This window comes from Heterocephalus glaber, unplaced genomic scaffold (assembly GCF_053883595.1).
Source record: "Heterocephalus glaber isolate CG9 unplaced genomic scaffold, H.glaber_assembly_v1.0 deba00000676, whole genome shotgun sequence".
NCBI lineage: Eukaryota > Metazoa > Chordata > Mammalia > Rodentia > Bathyergidae > Heterocephalus > Heterocephalus glaber.
Window position 1 is genome coordinate 19,431,515 of NW_028258156.1, and position 16,093 is coordinate 19,447,607.

Sequence of the window (16,093 nt, forward strand, 5' to 3'; positions counted from 1 at the left end):
TTTGATTCCAGGAATTGTTTAATTACTTCTTTGATATCTTCTGGGACCCACTGAGTGTTCAGGAGTGTGATATTAAGTTTCTAGGTGATTATAAACTTTTGTGGCTTCTTTTGTGATTGCTTCCTAGTTTCAGTGCACAATGATGTGATAGCATACGTGGGGTGATTTTGATTATTTTACATTTATTTAAGCAGGCATTGTGGGCTATAGCATGCAGAAAGTTCCATGTGCTGCTGAAAATAGTGTGTATTCTGTTGTAGCAGAGTAGAACACTCTGTAGATATCTATAAAGTCCACTTATTTGAAGATGTGGTTCATCTCTGATACTTCTTTGTTGATTTTTTTGTTTAATTGATCTTTGAAAGTGGAGTATTGAGGTCACCCACTATGATTCTTTTAGTGTTCATTTGATCTTTTACTTTCAGCAGTGTTTGTTTTATGAACTTAGGTGCACCAATATTTGCTGTGTGTATATTTAGAATTGTTATCTCTTTCTGTTGACTTGTTCTCTTAATTAATAATGACCTTCTTTGCCTCTTCTGATCAGTTTCAGCTTGATGTTTACTCGAATAAGATTGCTACACCTACTTGCTTTCTGTATCTTGGTACATGGAATATTATTTTTCAGCCTTTGATTTTTAGTCCATAGATTTCTTTTTTGGATTATGTAAATTTCTTGACTGTACCAGAATGATGACTTCTGTTTTTCAGTCCAGTCTCATAATCTTTGTCTTTTTATTAGGGAGTTGAAGCCATTTATATTGAGAGTTATTATTTAAAGGTATTGATTTATATCTGTATATTCTTTTTCTGTTGATGGTTTCTTTATTTTGCCTTTTTAAAAACTACTTGCCTTTCTTGACATATTCATTGAATCTGATTTTTTGGCTTTGCTGGCTTTGGCTTTGTTTATGATTATTTTTTGAAGTGTTGTTAAGTTGTTCTTTGTTGTCAAATGAACTTATTTCTACATCAATTTTGAACGACAGTTTTACAGGATATATTAGTCTGGGTTGGAAGTTTTTTGCTTTTAGGACTTGAAACACTTCCCTCCAAGTCTCTCTACCTTTAAATTTTCTTTGAGAAGTCTGCCATAATCCTGATGGGTTTACCTTTATATGTGACTTTTTGCTTTTCTTTGACAGATTTTAAGATTCTATTTTTGTTAGCCATCTGGGATTTTGACTATGATGTTTTGTGAGACACTGTCTTAGTTACTTTTCTGTTGGTGAGACAAAATATCTGACACCCACAAGTTACAGGAGGAAACGTTTACTTTAGCTCAGAGTTTGAAGAGGTTACAGTTTATAACTGGCTTCAAGACAGAGTGTCATAGCAGAGGGACATGGCAGAGGAGAAACAGTCCATGGCAGGGGAGGCAGAAAGCTGCAGCAATGAACCTCACTTTCTATTTTATTCCATTCTGGCTACAAGCCTATTGGACCCTACCACCCACACCCACCATAGCCCTTTCCATTATCCACAACCAGAACTTCACTAAACCAATCAATGGACTAATTTAGTTATCACACACCCTTAATCCATATTCATACACCCTAGATCCAGCCACCACTGAATAGCCCCACCTATGAGTGTGTGAGGCTTTGGGGGCAGATCTAGATACAAGCCATAACAAGTACTTAATGAGTTTTCTACGAGCCTTGTTTACCTGTAAGTTGAAGTTTTTCCACATCCTCGGAAAGGTTTTTGTTATGATTTTGGTAAACAGATTTTCTTATTCCATGTGTATTTTCTTCTGATTTTTCTCTAACTCCATGTAGGCCTAAATTAGTTTCTTAGAATCATTTAGTAGGTTTTGGATGATTTTTCTTGTTTTCTTCTTATTTTTCAGCTTTCTCTAAGTAATAACTCATGATTTTCCATTTTGTCCTCTATTTCAGAAAGTCTGTTTTCACATTGGTCATTTCTATAATTTATGAATTTATACTTTTTTATTTCTGAAATTTCTCACTGGCATCAATTTATAAAGTCTACATTTTTGGTGAACTTGTCATTCATGGTTTTTTTTTTTGGTACGGGGGATTGAACTCTGGACCTTGTGCTTGCACGACAGGTGCCAGAACCACTGAGCTAAATCCCCAGCCCTGTCATTCATGTTTTTAACACTTTTGGTCAACACCTCCAATTTTATTTTTGTTTCTTCCACATGTTTCATGGTCAGTTTGTATGTTAGTTTCATCATCTTTTGGGTTATACCCTCTCTGAGCTTGCCAAATTTCTTTAGTTCTTCTTTACTCATTTTGTATGGCTCTGGTACCAGATGTTTGTTTTCCTCACAATCAGTGTCCCTTGTATATGCTTTGGAAAAACTGGCACTTCTTTGGAAATGTGTGTGTGTGTGTGTGTGTGTGTGTGTGTGTGTGTGATTTGCTTTTCTTTCTCTTGGTGTTGAGGGTTGAGAGTTGTTGATTTGAAGATCTCTTTAGTTAGAACCTGTTTTCTAGTGATGTTTCTGTGGTTTTATTTGTCTTGGGATATTGTTCACTCCCCCAAGCTTTTTAATTAGGTTGGACCCTGTCATTATGCTGTAAGGAGAGAATCTCTATCAGTTGTAATGATGTCAACAGAACCAAGCATATACCAGTCATAAGTGTTAAAATTTGTTTTGACAATTTCACCCTTTTTTCAACACCCCTTACAGTCTGTATTGTATTGGACGTGTGAGGTGTGGGGATATGGAGAGAAAAGGCAAAGGGAAGGGGTTATATCAGTTGGAAAAGAGGAAGACAAGAGATACATTAACAGATAGTAAAAAGGAATTCAGTCTCTGTTGAAGTTATTTTATAACTAGAGTAAAGGCTTGATGTAGAGTTTGGGACCATTTTGTGTGGACAAGAGCATGAATAAAGATAGGTGACAGTGCATTTTGATATTGAGAGGGACTGTAAGATTTCTGGTGTCTCTTAATATGTTTGTTGGTAGCTTTGTTTGGTTCACCTAAGCCCAATTTTATTAAGGATTACCTTGATGTGCCCTTAAATGGTTCTGTTTAATTTATATCACTCTATAATTCTTATTCTCTAATGTAATTATACAGTCTCCTACTATGTTTATGCCTTTAAATAAATAGAGAGGAGGGGAGGGAAGATAGTAGGTACAGAGAAGGGCTAAGAATAAGGTGGGTGGAGAGTTGAAGGATAGAAGGAAAGGCACAGTAAAAGGAGTAGATTAAATGCGAAATTCTTGAAACTTAAAGTATTATAATCACCCAGAACCAATAAAGAAGGACCAAAAGAAAGAAGACTAAAAAAAAAAAAAGAAAAGAAAACAGAATAGAAAGGGAAAAAAAGAATAGAAATAAGAATGAAAAACAACCAGAATAGCCCAAATCCAACAAATTAGCAAGATTACAATAAATACAACTGCCAAAATAATAGAAATAAGAAACCTTCTCACAGTTGTTATAGCAGTAACCCAGATTTTCCACACAGCTCTCTCTTCATGGATGTCACTGTCCAGTTTTGATTAGCAATACATTTTCCTCCTGTTTGAGAAAATTGCTTGTCCAAAGCTTTGAGCACTATTGCTCCCTCTTAACTGGTATCCACAGACCTCCATAGATCCAATTATCTTGACCAATTTGAAGGATGAACATCACAGACTTCTCTATGTTTTCCTTTCGCAGGTATTTCTTGTCTATTATACTGTCAATCCAAAAGGCCACTATCCATGGACATTTTCTGTTTAAACCCCATCCCCAGAAACTACAAGAGGGTGCCTTTTCTTGCTCCTGTTCCCTGGACATCGTGCTGTTGCCAAATTGTTTTCTGATTTTGTCACAGAACTGGCCTTCACTTCCTTCTGCCCTCTACAGCTAGGAGATGTTGTGTGTCCCTTAGCCCTGTGTGAGACCATTGACTATCATGGGTAGGGGGCTCAGTGCTCCACATACACAAGGAGAAATAGGCAGCTTATTCTTGTCATTATTAAAATTGTCAGCGTTGGGCAAACATTCTCTCTCCCTAATATCCCACTGCCACAGGCTCTCGGGATGGGAGCAAAGGTATGTACCAATGAGTTCTGTTTTTAGCTTCTTTGAGTCCCAGGGTTGGAATTTTCTAATTTTGCCATATGAAGGGAGGATAACTTGACTGTGGGTTTATTTAATACAATAGACTATCTCTGATGGGCCAACTTGCTCCTTTCCCAAGATGACAGGGCTGCTGGGTCTGGGGTGGGGGTGGGGTAATGTGATCCATGCATGGACCCATTTCCCCTCTCCCACCCCCTAAACTGGATTTTAGTCCAGTTGGGTTGTCTTTTCATTCATCATGCCATATCAGACTTTATGTTTAGTCCTTGCTTTTCTTAGTATTGAATCAGAAGGACTTACCATTACCTTCCCCTCCCATTCATCTATGATGAATCACTCCTCCTCCATTTTTTCTTTACTTTTAATTAGTACATGTTTGTGATACACAATAAAAACATTCATCATGGTGAGTTAGTACATATTCATATTCCTTCTTAATCCTTTTTACTTTCCTTCCCCTTCCTCCCTTCCTGTTCCTCTCTGCTCTTCCTGTTTCCCTACATCCCCTTCCAACCTCCACAATCATGTTACTTTCAGCCAGAGCATATCCTTCAGGCCTCTTGCACTACAGGATGGTTGCATTCCAATTTTCTCAGGCTGTGTGTTTTTGAAAATGTCTTAATTTAACATTTGTTTTTTTCAAGTGTGTTTTGACTTTGTATAAAGTTCTAGAGCTGGACTCATATATTTCTTCATTTTTCTCTTTACATCTCAAAATGCCATTTTTAAAAAAAAAGAATTAAATTTAGGTCTGGGGATGGGAATATACCTTAGTCTGAAGGCCCTGAGTTCAAAGCGCAGTACCAAATCAAGAACAAAAACAAGCCCTTTCATTTTCTCCAGTGTCTCACTTTTCTCATTAAAATACAGCCATAATTTATTGTTCCTTTATGCTCTGATAGCTATTAAATTTTTTTCTCTTTTCTTGTCTAGTCATCACCTTTCCAACTCCAACACCTATCACAGTGTTTCTACCTGTGGTTTTGTTGTTTACTATTTATCTATCTGGTGTGCTCTTTGTTGAGATCCTTTGTCATTTTCTCTTCAACTCATCACTTTGTCTTATTTCTCTCCTTTTCTGGGAACCATCCTTATTCACATGTTAGTGTGTTTTATATTGTTCCATGTATCTCTGCTACTTTGTTTCCAGTCTTTTGTATCTTAATGTGTGGATCTGGTTAATTTCTGTTGATTTGTCTTTAAATTCACAGGATTTTTGCTTTTTCTAGTATTCTGGGAGACTACAGCAATAATTTCTCCTATATTTTCATTTAATATTTATAGCTTTTACCTCTATGCATATATTTCAATTTGTCTACACATGTGTTTTTGCTGTTAATGTTAGATTCTTTAACATTTTAATCATAGTTTTCTAAAATGCTGGTTTTCTTTGCCATATCTACTTTTTTTCTTGCCTAATGCCCAGTTCCTTGGATTTGTTCATGTGTTGAAATTTTTGCTTCTTGTCTTTGTTGCTTTCCTGATTGCTGGAACAAAATATCCAACATCTTCAAATCAAAGGAGGAAAGGTTTATTTTGTCTCATGTTTTTAGTTCATGGTTGGCCAGTTCCAGGTAATAAGGCATGGTAGGAGGGTCTGGTGAAGGAAAGCTGCTCACTTCATGAGCAGGAGGGAAAATACACCCTTCCCAGTCACATCCCCAGTAACACACCTCTTCTGGCCAAGTTCCACCTTTCACAAGTCCTGCCTGTGAGCAGATGAGGTTCATAGGGGCATCCAGTCTCTAAAATATACCAGTTGTATACCAGATTTAGTTCATAAGGTACAGTGGGCAAAAAAATATTATTTGCCACTAAATATCTATGCATTCTTATATTAGGCTGTTAGGGGTAGGAAGTTCAGTGAATTTTATTTTGAGGTTGCTTTGAGTTTAGGCTGCATTGTAGCTTTAATTGCATTCACTTCACCACTGTCTTAAAATTTTTTATGAACCTGATCAGAATGTCCCCTGCAATTGGGCTTGGGATCTGAACATCAGTGAGAGTCAAGATGTTTCTTTATATCTGAGCTATCAACTCTCCCAACCATAGGACACTAGGTGAAGATGCAGAAATCCATGAAAAAAATTTTTGTCAGTTTTTCCTCACTGATTGCAATCTTTGCCCAATTGCAGCCTTGCACCTGGAGAAAGCTCCTTCTACACTTCAAGAGCCCTCTCCCCCTTTCTGGTCTGTCCTCAGCCTTCTTTGTACCTTTATAATGCATGCTTTGGGTTCAAAAATGTTTTAAACTTGAGTTTCACATACCCATCATAACAGATCATGTTTTCTCTAAAATCACAGTGAGCAGAGAGATTTCACGGCTGAAATGTATAGATTGGTTTCTAACAACTTTATGTGGCTACTTAACTTGCATATCAGTAGAGGCTCAAATCAAGACAAAAGATTGACATAGAGTTAGAAAATGAACTTTAAAAACAACAACAAACCCAAAGAAAGTAATTTTAACCAAATAAATGTAAGAATATTTAGATTGAGTCTTCAGGTTCATAATGTCATGATCTGTGGTGGATATTTATCCAGAACTGATGTATTGTGAGTAAAGTTTGCTTGCTTCTTGGCTTTGCTGTGTTTGCTAGTCAAATAGTGTATTTCTATCCCTATATAATGAAAAATATTTTAATTTAAAAGAATTTCCTCTTAAAGAAAAAATGAAAAAAACTGAAAAATTAGTCATTCTTCCATACTGATGTTTCTAACTATTCTTATAAAGCTGTTATAAAGCTTGACAGAACTGAAAGGTTAAGGCAGTTGACTTTTCACAATAGTAAACAATCTTGGCTCTGTTTTAAATGACCTTTTGAAGCTTTCAAAAGGCACACCTTTCCTTTCTATACTGCTGTACTTCCCAGCCCCTTTTACATCAAAATTCCATAAAGCAGAGCATAATAATTACCTTTAAAACAAAAACTCTCAATTCATTAAGACTGACCAGGTCTTTGTGAACCACTATACTATCTGTATTATTCTTATTAACTTAAGAGGAAGGAGTACAAAAAGCAATTAGTTATACAAAATTTAACTTTATCAATCCTTGGCTGTTTGTCAAACAAATTTCTTACATATAATTAGATCTCAATAGCATTGAAGAATTGGGATTTTATTCTAAATGATTTGAATTATGTGTCTTTTTACTTCTATTATGCTCTTTATCTTTTACTCCTCAAGAAACTTTGTGAAATATTTTAAGACTGTCTCCTTCCTTGTATAGGGCTGCACTGCTAAAGATTGCAAGGTCTTAGAATTGAAAATTTTCTTTCTCTTTAACTGGAAACAAAGTTCAGGGACTAAACATCTATTTCCAAATATGAAAAATAAGTGCTAAGTTCTACAAAACCTTGAAAAAAGTAGCATCCAAGAATGCATCGAAAGCATCATGTTTCTTTATAGTCTTAAAAGCTTGAAATGAGAATCAATTTAAGGACAAGGTGAAGTTTTGGAATCATTCGTCACATCCTCCCCTCTTTAATAGGAACTAGGGACTCTGATAAAGATGACCAGTACAAAATACTAGAAGGTCTGGCTAGGGATTTAGCTCAGTGGCACCGCGCCTGCCTTGCAAGCACAAGGTCCCGAGTTCAATCTCCGGTACCAAAAACAACAACAACAACAACAACAAAAATACTAGAAGGTCAATTTAATCCATCACATAGAAGTGGATGTATTTAGGGATAGTGTTTAGATAGAGTTAAAATGTTGGCTAGTTAGCACATGTGTTATGAGGACAGGATCCTGAATATGATCCATTTTAACTTCAAATATCCATTAGTTTAAAACTCCAGACATAGTGTTATCTAATAAATGTATATCACTTCTAACAAAAAAAGGTAACACATTATGGATATGGTGTGTATGAATACCATAAACATCTAATACAAATATATATATTAGTACTTTACCATGGGTTTTATGTGTCAGGAATCATAGAATGCATGTACATTGTATTTCCTGTAGTTGCCACATGATTTGGCAAGTATGTAAGTCAATCTTTAAATCAAAATGTAATATACCCCTGTAGTAGATTGAATAATGATCACCAGAGCTATTTCTAATCTCTAGTTTTTTTAAATGTTACTTTCAAAAAAGGATATTTGCAGATGTGTCCTAAAATTCTTATTATGAGGTGATTTACCTAGAATATTTTGCTAAGTAGTGTATTCAGTAGCAAATACCATTACTTACTCAGGCAGAAGGAGATTTCACACAGGCAGTAGAAGAGGGGACACTGTGACTACAGAGACAGAAATTAGAATAATTCAACCACAAAGCAAATCATGTTTTCAGCCACTAGAAGGGGTAAAGAACAGAATATTCTCTTGAGCCATCAAAGAGAATGAATCTGCCAACACTTTGATTTCATGTTTCTAGCCTCTAAAACTTTGACACAGTATATTTCTGGTTTGGTTTTTTCTTTTTTCTTTTTTTTGGTACCAGGGATTGAACTCGGGTCCTTATGCTTGCGAGGCAGGCACCGGAACCACTGAGCTAAATCCCCGGCCCCCATTTCTGTTGTTTTAAGCCATCAACTTTTTGGTAATTTTTTTTACAGAGACCACAGGAAATTAATACAGCCCCTTTTGTAGATGCATTCTTGAAATAATCTAGATCAAAGGAAACCATGCTTGTGTTTGTCAAACATTCAAAAATGCAACAGACTCGTGGGCAATTACATATTCAAATTTTACCCTGGCTTGGCTTCTAGAGAATTTTCTAAAGAGTCTATTAATGTCAACCACTAGATTATCTGACTGGAGAGAATGGTACTAAATCCATTCAATCATAGGATCAGCACAGATATTACACCATGTTTTCTAATTTATGACCCATATAATAGGGATAATTGCTGAAAATGTACAAATAAATACTATTCCTCCTCAAGTTTACCTTAAGAAACTAAAAGGTTGTTTTGGAGCAATCTATCCCCATTCTTCTGAGGCTGTCATAGTCCCCTGTTCTTAAAGATTTGAAGATCTCTTATGATCACTTCTAAGATACAAATCACATTTTTAATAAATTGTAGCTTTCTGAAATGCTTAAATTATATGAACCAGTTGAATATTTTAAAAAATGAGGAGACCAAGAGGTGGAGGCAAGGAAGGGGAGAAATAAAAACAATTAAGATGTGTTATGTTCATGTACTGATACCCTAAAATAAATGCAATGATTATGTACTGCAAATATCTACTACTAATAATAAAAGAAAAACTCATAACCTGCAAAACAGTGTGACACAAAATAGAAGCCAAGTTGAATTAATGACAATTTTTATTATGAAAGGGCAAACCTTAAAATGAAATCAATAATCAAAGACAGAAAATTTAAAATACTTTCTGCTGAGGATTCAAAATTATAAGTATACATAAAAAGAGGGATCATTAAACTTTTGATCATGTGAATGAAAATAAATATAAAATAATCATCATAAACTTTTCTTCAAACATTTGTAAATTTATTCTGTAGTGCCTCAAATTACCTATCGAACAACAAAAAACAAATTGTTTTCAGTTTGCAGTGAAATATGCACAATACAATAGTTTTTAGAAAGTTTTGACATAAAACTTTAGCAATCCTGAAATTCTGTATTACCTTGTTTTTGATATTTGAAGGAAAGAGAAAAATATTCTCAAAATATTCAAAGACTGAGAGTGCTTTTTGCTAAGCCTGAGTAGTTCTTGACAATGTCTAGAAAATAAGAGATTAATCAAAACAGGAAACACAAGAATAGAAAAATATTACTGTATCTGAATAGGTGGTAACCATTTAAAATAGTTAAGTAAAACTATACATAAAATACATTACATTAATTTGTTACAGAAAATATTTATTTTATTATTGTGAAAATATATTAAATATAAATAATGTAAAGTTCAGATGCATATCAACTAATCATGACATTTACCCACATATAAAGTTAAAAATATAGAAATAGTAGAAAATATAGAAAACCTTCTCTATAGAGAATATAGACAATAAAATTATAGCAAATACTTCATTCTAAATTGTGAAATAGAATAATAAATATTTTTGAAATATTAAGGTGAAATATTTGTAGGTTAGTAAGTTCAGCAAATGTTGATAATATTAAAATTACTGAATAAAAGACAATAAAAGTTACACCAAAATTTTGGTAAAAAAAGGGAAGTATAAAGTAAGGAAACAAGAAAATTAGAAAAGTGTAGATCAAGGGAAGTATGAGCAAGCATATTTATTATGGTAATAAGCATGAATTTTTCTACTTTGTTATAGTCTTACATGCAAATCTCTACTTATAATAGACAAGAATAAAATAAATTTTCTAAGAAATGTCAAGCAATAAAACAATAGTGTGCTTTAACAAATTCAAAGCAAATGGAAATAAGTATCATTATTAATTTTATGTAAATTAAAATACATATCAAAAAGAACTAAATGAGAACAAAGGTAACTTTATATTCATAAAAGGTACAATGTACAAGTAAATGTAATATTTATGAAGCATATTTATGGTTTAAATATCAGAGCATTTAAAAGTACAAGTATTAAAGATGGAAGATGTCAATGATAAAAACATAATTTTGCATTAATTTAACAAACTTTTATCAGCTTTCTAACCATGAGCATACAAAGTAAATGTTGGCAGATAATTTCATATTACAATCAATAGAACTTCAGAAAAATTCATTTTTTACCATACTGACAGATAAATTCCTGCCTAACAAGAACATTATGAAGAAAAATAAAGGTATAATGAAGAGCAAAGTCAAGAATACATATAATTAAATCAAGTCCTTAGCAAGAATCAAAGTAATAATGCCTTTTATGGAGAAAAATCAACATATCAATAGAAATTCATAGACTATCAAAGAATCAGTAATATGACTCTGAAATTTAAAAACTTACAAAATGTAGGTCAAAAGCCCAATGCAGGAGTTGGCCTATGCAACAGCAAGAAATCCCAGTGACATAGTATGTGAACAAAATTCCTCCAAATAACCAAATAGAAATTCTATGAGAATATTTATATAGCACAAATTATATCTATTATATTTACATAATTTATATTGTGTTATTTATTAACTATAATAGCATTATATATATAAATGTATATATATATACAGAAAGAGACAGAGACAAAGAGAAAAGAGAGAGAGAATCACACCCATTAAAAAGATGATTTAAAAGGGAGAAACACATTGTAAGACAATTTGATGATCAGCAGCTAAACTATTAATATATTCAAATTGAAAATATTATGCTTCTCACTTGGTATATCTTATTTATTCTTTTATATTTTCAATCAGAAAATGTTAATCACCTATCTGGTTACAATTTATTTGTTAGGAATGTATCTTTGAGTTATCACTAACTTTTCTTTCTCTTGGATTAATCAGTGTTTCAAACAACAAACAGTAGGAAACAACAATCATTTGCGTTCATTTCTACCCTACCTAAGCAGCGTCCTCCGGAAGTACAGTCTTAATGGTGTCCAGCGCGTGCAGCCAAGATCGCACTATCTGGTAGATTCTGCACTGGACTCCCTGTGTCATTGATGCCTTCGTCTTACATAATTTAGCTTCTCATTTTGCTAGACCCATGTGATTAAGTATCAATGTTTAATGTGCCTTCATTGTAACCTTATTATTACTGTTTCTCTCACTGAGCTACATCTCCAGGCCTTGTAAATATTTTTCTTTTGAGGCAGAGTCTCCCTAAGTCACTCCTTTTTCCAGGACAGGCTTAATCTTATGATCCTTTTGCCTCAGCCTCCGAGAGTGCTGGGATTGCAGGCATGGCCCACAATGCCCGGTTTAACGTTGGTTTTAATACATTCTTTGCCTGAATGTATAGATACGCTGGATTGATATTCTGGACTGATCCAAAGGAAAGGTAAGTTTCCTTACCTCTTCATTCGCCCTTTATTTTGCATTATTTGTTCCATCTTCTGGTTAATTTCTTTGATTTTATCTCACCTTTTTATTAATTAAAAAATTTGAAAGAATTAAAAAGAATTTGTTCTCATAGTCCTTAGTCACATAAATTGCCTACAGTCTTCATTTAAAAAAAAATTTCCCTCATTTAGTTTTATTTTATTTTTAATTTATATATATTAACTGTGAAAAATATGAAACACAAAGTATGTTTTGATATATTTATATACTGGGTAATGATTAAATCAAGATGATTCATTTATCCATTGCCTCAAACACTTAGTGTTCCTTTGCTCCAAATCCTTTCTTAAGCTTATTTTGAAATACAAATACATTATGATTGATTTGTTCCCCCTGCCATGCAATAGAACCCTGGAACGTAAGCCTCTTGTTTAGCTATGCCTTTGCATTCATGACCAACTTCTTCTTCTCCTTGCCTTCCCCTAACCCTATGCAACTTCTACTCCATCATTATTCTACTGTCTACTTCTATAAGTTGGACATTTTTAGGTTCCACATACGTGAAAACATACAGTATTTGTCTTTCTGTGCCTGACTTATTTCACTTAATAGAATGTCCTCCTGGTTCAACCTTCTTGAAACAAATGACACAATCTCATCCTGGCTCAGAAGGACTTCACGGTGCACATATTATATTTTCTTCATGCATTTATGTGCTGATGGAAAATTATGAGCATTATTCATATTAACCATTGTGAATATTGCTTCAATAAACACTGGGGAGCAGATAATATCTCTGACATACAGATTTCATTTCCTTTGGGTATATACCTGGTGGTGGGGTTTCTGAGTCATATGGTAATTCTGTATTTGTAAATTTTTTTTGAGGAATACCTATACTGTTTTTCCATGATGGCTACACTAATTTTGTATAACCTTTTCTCTATATTTTATCCAGCATTTGTTATCTTCGGTCTTCTTAATGATAGGCCCATTCTAAGTGAAATGTGGCAATAACTCATTGTGATTTTGTCTGTCTTTCTCTCTCTCTCCCTCCCTCTCTCTCTCTCTCTCTTTCTTTCTTCCTTTGTTTTCATACAGGGTCTCACTATGTACTTTAGGCTGCTCTTGAACTCACTATATAGCCCGAAGTGGCCTGGAACTCAAAGTGATCTTCCTGGCTCAGCTTCCTGAGTGCTGGAATTACAAGCATGTACCACCATGCCCACTTTTGATTTGTATTTCTATAATGATTAGGGATGCTGAAGTGTTTTCAAATATAGTACTTGCAATCCACCTGTAGATCTTCATTTGAGAAATATCTATTTATGTACTTTACCTATTTTTAAACTAAATTTTTATTATTATTATTTTGCCATTTTAGTTGATTGTATTCCTCATATATTCTGGAATATTAACCTTTTATCAGATGTGTAGTTTACTAATATTTTCTCCCATTCTATATTTTGTCTCTTTGCTCTGTGGATTGATTTTTGTATGTGTATAAGCTTTTAGATTGTTATAATCCCAAATGGAACTTATGAATATTTACCTCTGTTTTCTGGACTTTGAAGTCTTATCCAATAAAATCTTAACTCTGTTCAATGTCATGAAACATTCTTCCTATGTTTTATTCTAGGTTTCACCATTTCAAAACTTTTAAATGTCTAATTCATTTTGCATTCCTTTTTATAACTAATGAGATCTAGTGTCAGTCTTCCTATGTAGATACCCAATTTACCTGGAACCATTTATTAAAGAAACTGTCCTTTCCTCAATGTTTATTCTTGGCACCGTTGTTGAAAATCTGTTGTAGATTCATAGATAACATTTCTGAGACCTCTGTCCTGTTCCATTGTTTATGTTTTTGCACTGGTACCATTGTGTTTTGGTTCCTATAGCTTCACAGTACATTTTGAAGTGAAGTAATATGATAGCTCTAGCTCAATTGTTTTGGCTATTTAGGGTTTTTGCGCTTCTATATGAATTTTAGGAGTGTTTTATTTCCTGTGAAAATGTCATTTTTATTTTAATAGAGATTGCATTGAGCCTACAGATTCCTTTCAGTAGTATGGAGATTTTAAAATATTATTTTTTTCAGCCCATGAACATGAAATGTGTGTATTTCCATATTTTTGTATCTTCTTCATTTCCTCTCATCAGTCTTGTATAGTTTTCAATGTACACAGTTCTTTTAAACCTTCTTGGTGAAATATATTCTGGGATATTTTATGTTTTTATAGTTACTGTAAATGAGGCTGCTTTCTTCATTCTTTTTCACATAGTTCTCTATTAGCATATAGGAGCACTACTGTTTTTTAAAGCCTTAAACTTTACTGATTTTCTTTTTCAGTTTAACTGTTTTTTGATATGGCCTTTAGGATTTTTCATGCATAAGCTCATTTATCTGCAAAAGAAGGATAATTTGATTTCCTTCTTTCCAGTTTTCATGCCCTGTATTTCTTCCTCTTGCCTAATTATTCTGTCTAAAACTTCCATTAGAATGTGGAATAAAAGTGGTAAAAACGGATTTCCTTGACTTATGCCAGATCTTGGAAAGATTTCAACTTTTACTTATGCACTATGATGTTAGCTATAGGTTTGACATAAATGGCCTGTGGTGTTTTGAGATATGTTCCTTCTATATTTAATATGTTGAGGTTTTCTAAATCAAAGAATGTTGAGGTTTATCGAATGTTTTTTCTGAATCTGTTAAAATGATCATGTTATCGTTTTTCCATTCTTTTAAAATGACATTTCATTTTTTATTTGTATGTGTTGAATTATCTTTATATCTCTGGTATGAATTCCACTTTATAATGGCGAATAATTTTTGATGTCCTGTTAAATTTGGCTTATGAATATTTTGTTGAGAATTTTTGCATCTATGTTTGTCGTGGGATATTAGTTTACAGTTTTTAGGAGTTTTTGTTGTTTGGGTTTTTTGTGTTTTTGACTAGTTTTGTATCAGGGAAACACTGTGCTCATAGAAATAATTTTGAATATTTTTTGGTATTCTTTGTAAGATTCTGAGAATTGGCATAAGATCATTAAATGTTTGGTAGAATTGGGTAGCAAAGTCATTTGGGTCCTAAGCTTTCCCTTGACCAGAGGCTTTTTATGACTGATTCAATTGCTTTCCTTGCTTTTGGTCAGTTCAGCTTTCTGTATCCTAGTGATTCAATTTTTTGGTAGATTACATAAGACCAGAAATTAATCTGTTTCTTCTATATTTTTATTATTATTTCTTATGATCCCTTGCATTTTTGTGATATTAGTTGTAATTACATTTTATCCCTGATTTAACTTATCTATTATTTCTTATATAGTTTATAGTTTGTCCATTTTGTTTGCCTTTCATTGATTTTTGTACTTTTAGACCTCTGTTTATTTCTGCTAAATTCTTCATTATTGCCTTCCTTCTACTAGCAGACTCAAAGTGAAGGGAAAAAATAAGATATTCCTTGCAAATGGAAACCAAAATTGAGCAGAAATAGCTGTAATTATATCAGGTAGACTGATATAAAATAGACTTTTAAAAACTGTAAAAAGAGTCCAGAAGGCCACTGTAAATATATTTGTACCCAATACCTAATATATATAAAGTATATACTAAGACACTTAAGAGAAGAAATATAGTATAATAAGTAGTAGGAGACTTTACCATCCCACTTTCAGCAGTAAACATAACATAAAGGCAGAAAATCAACAAAAGAAAAAAATTGAATTTAATCTGTGCCCTCCACCCATCTGACCCAACATATATTTGCATTCTATCCATTCAATGGCTAAGAATGTACATTCTTCTCAGCGGCACATGGGACATTTTCCAGAGTTGATCAGATGGTATATTAGGTCATAAAACATGTCTCTAGAAATCATGAAAATTCAAAATCATGTCAAGTATCTTTTTGATCACAATGGAATAAAATTAGAAATTAACAACAGAAGGAAATTTGGAATTTTTAAAATACATGGAAATTAAATGAAATGCTCTTTAACAACCAGTGGTCAATGGAGAAATTGTGAAAGAAGCTAAAAAAATTTCTTGATCCAATTGAAAATGGAAATGGAATATACCTAAACCTATGTAATATGACAAAAACAGTTCTGAGAAGGAAATTATAGCAATAAATATTTATGTAAGAAA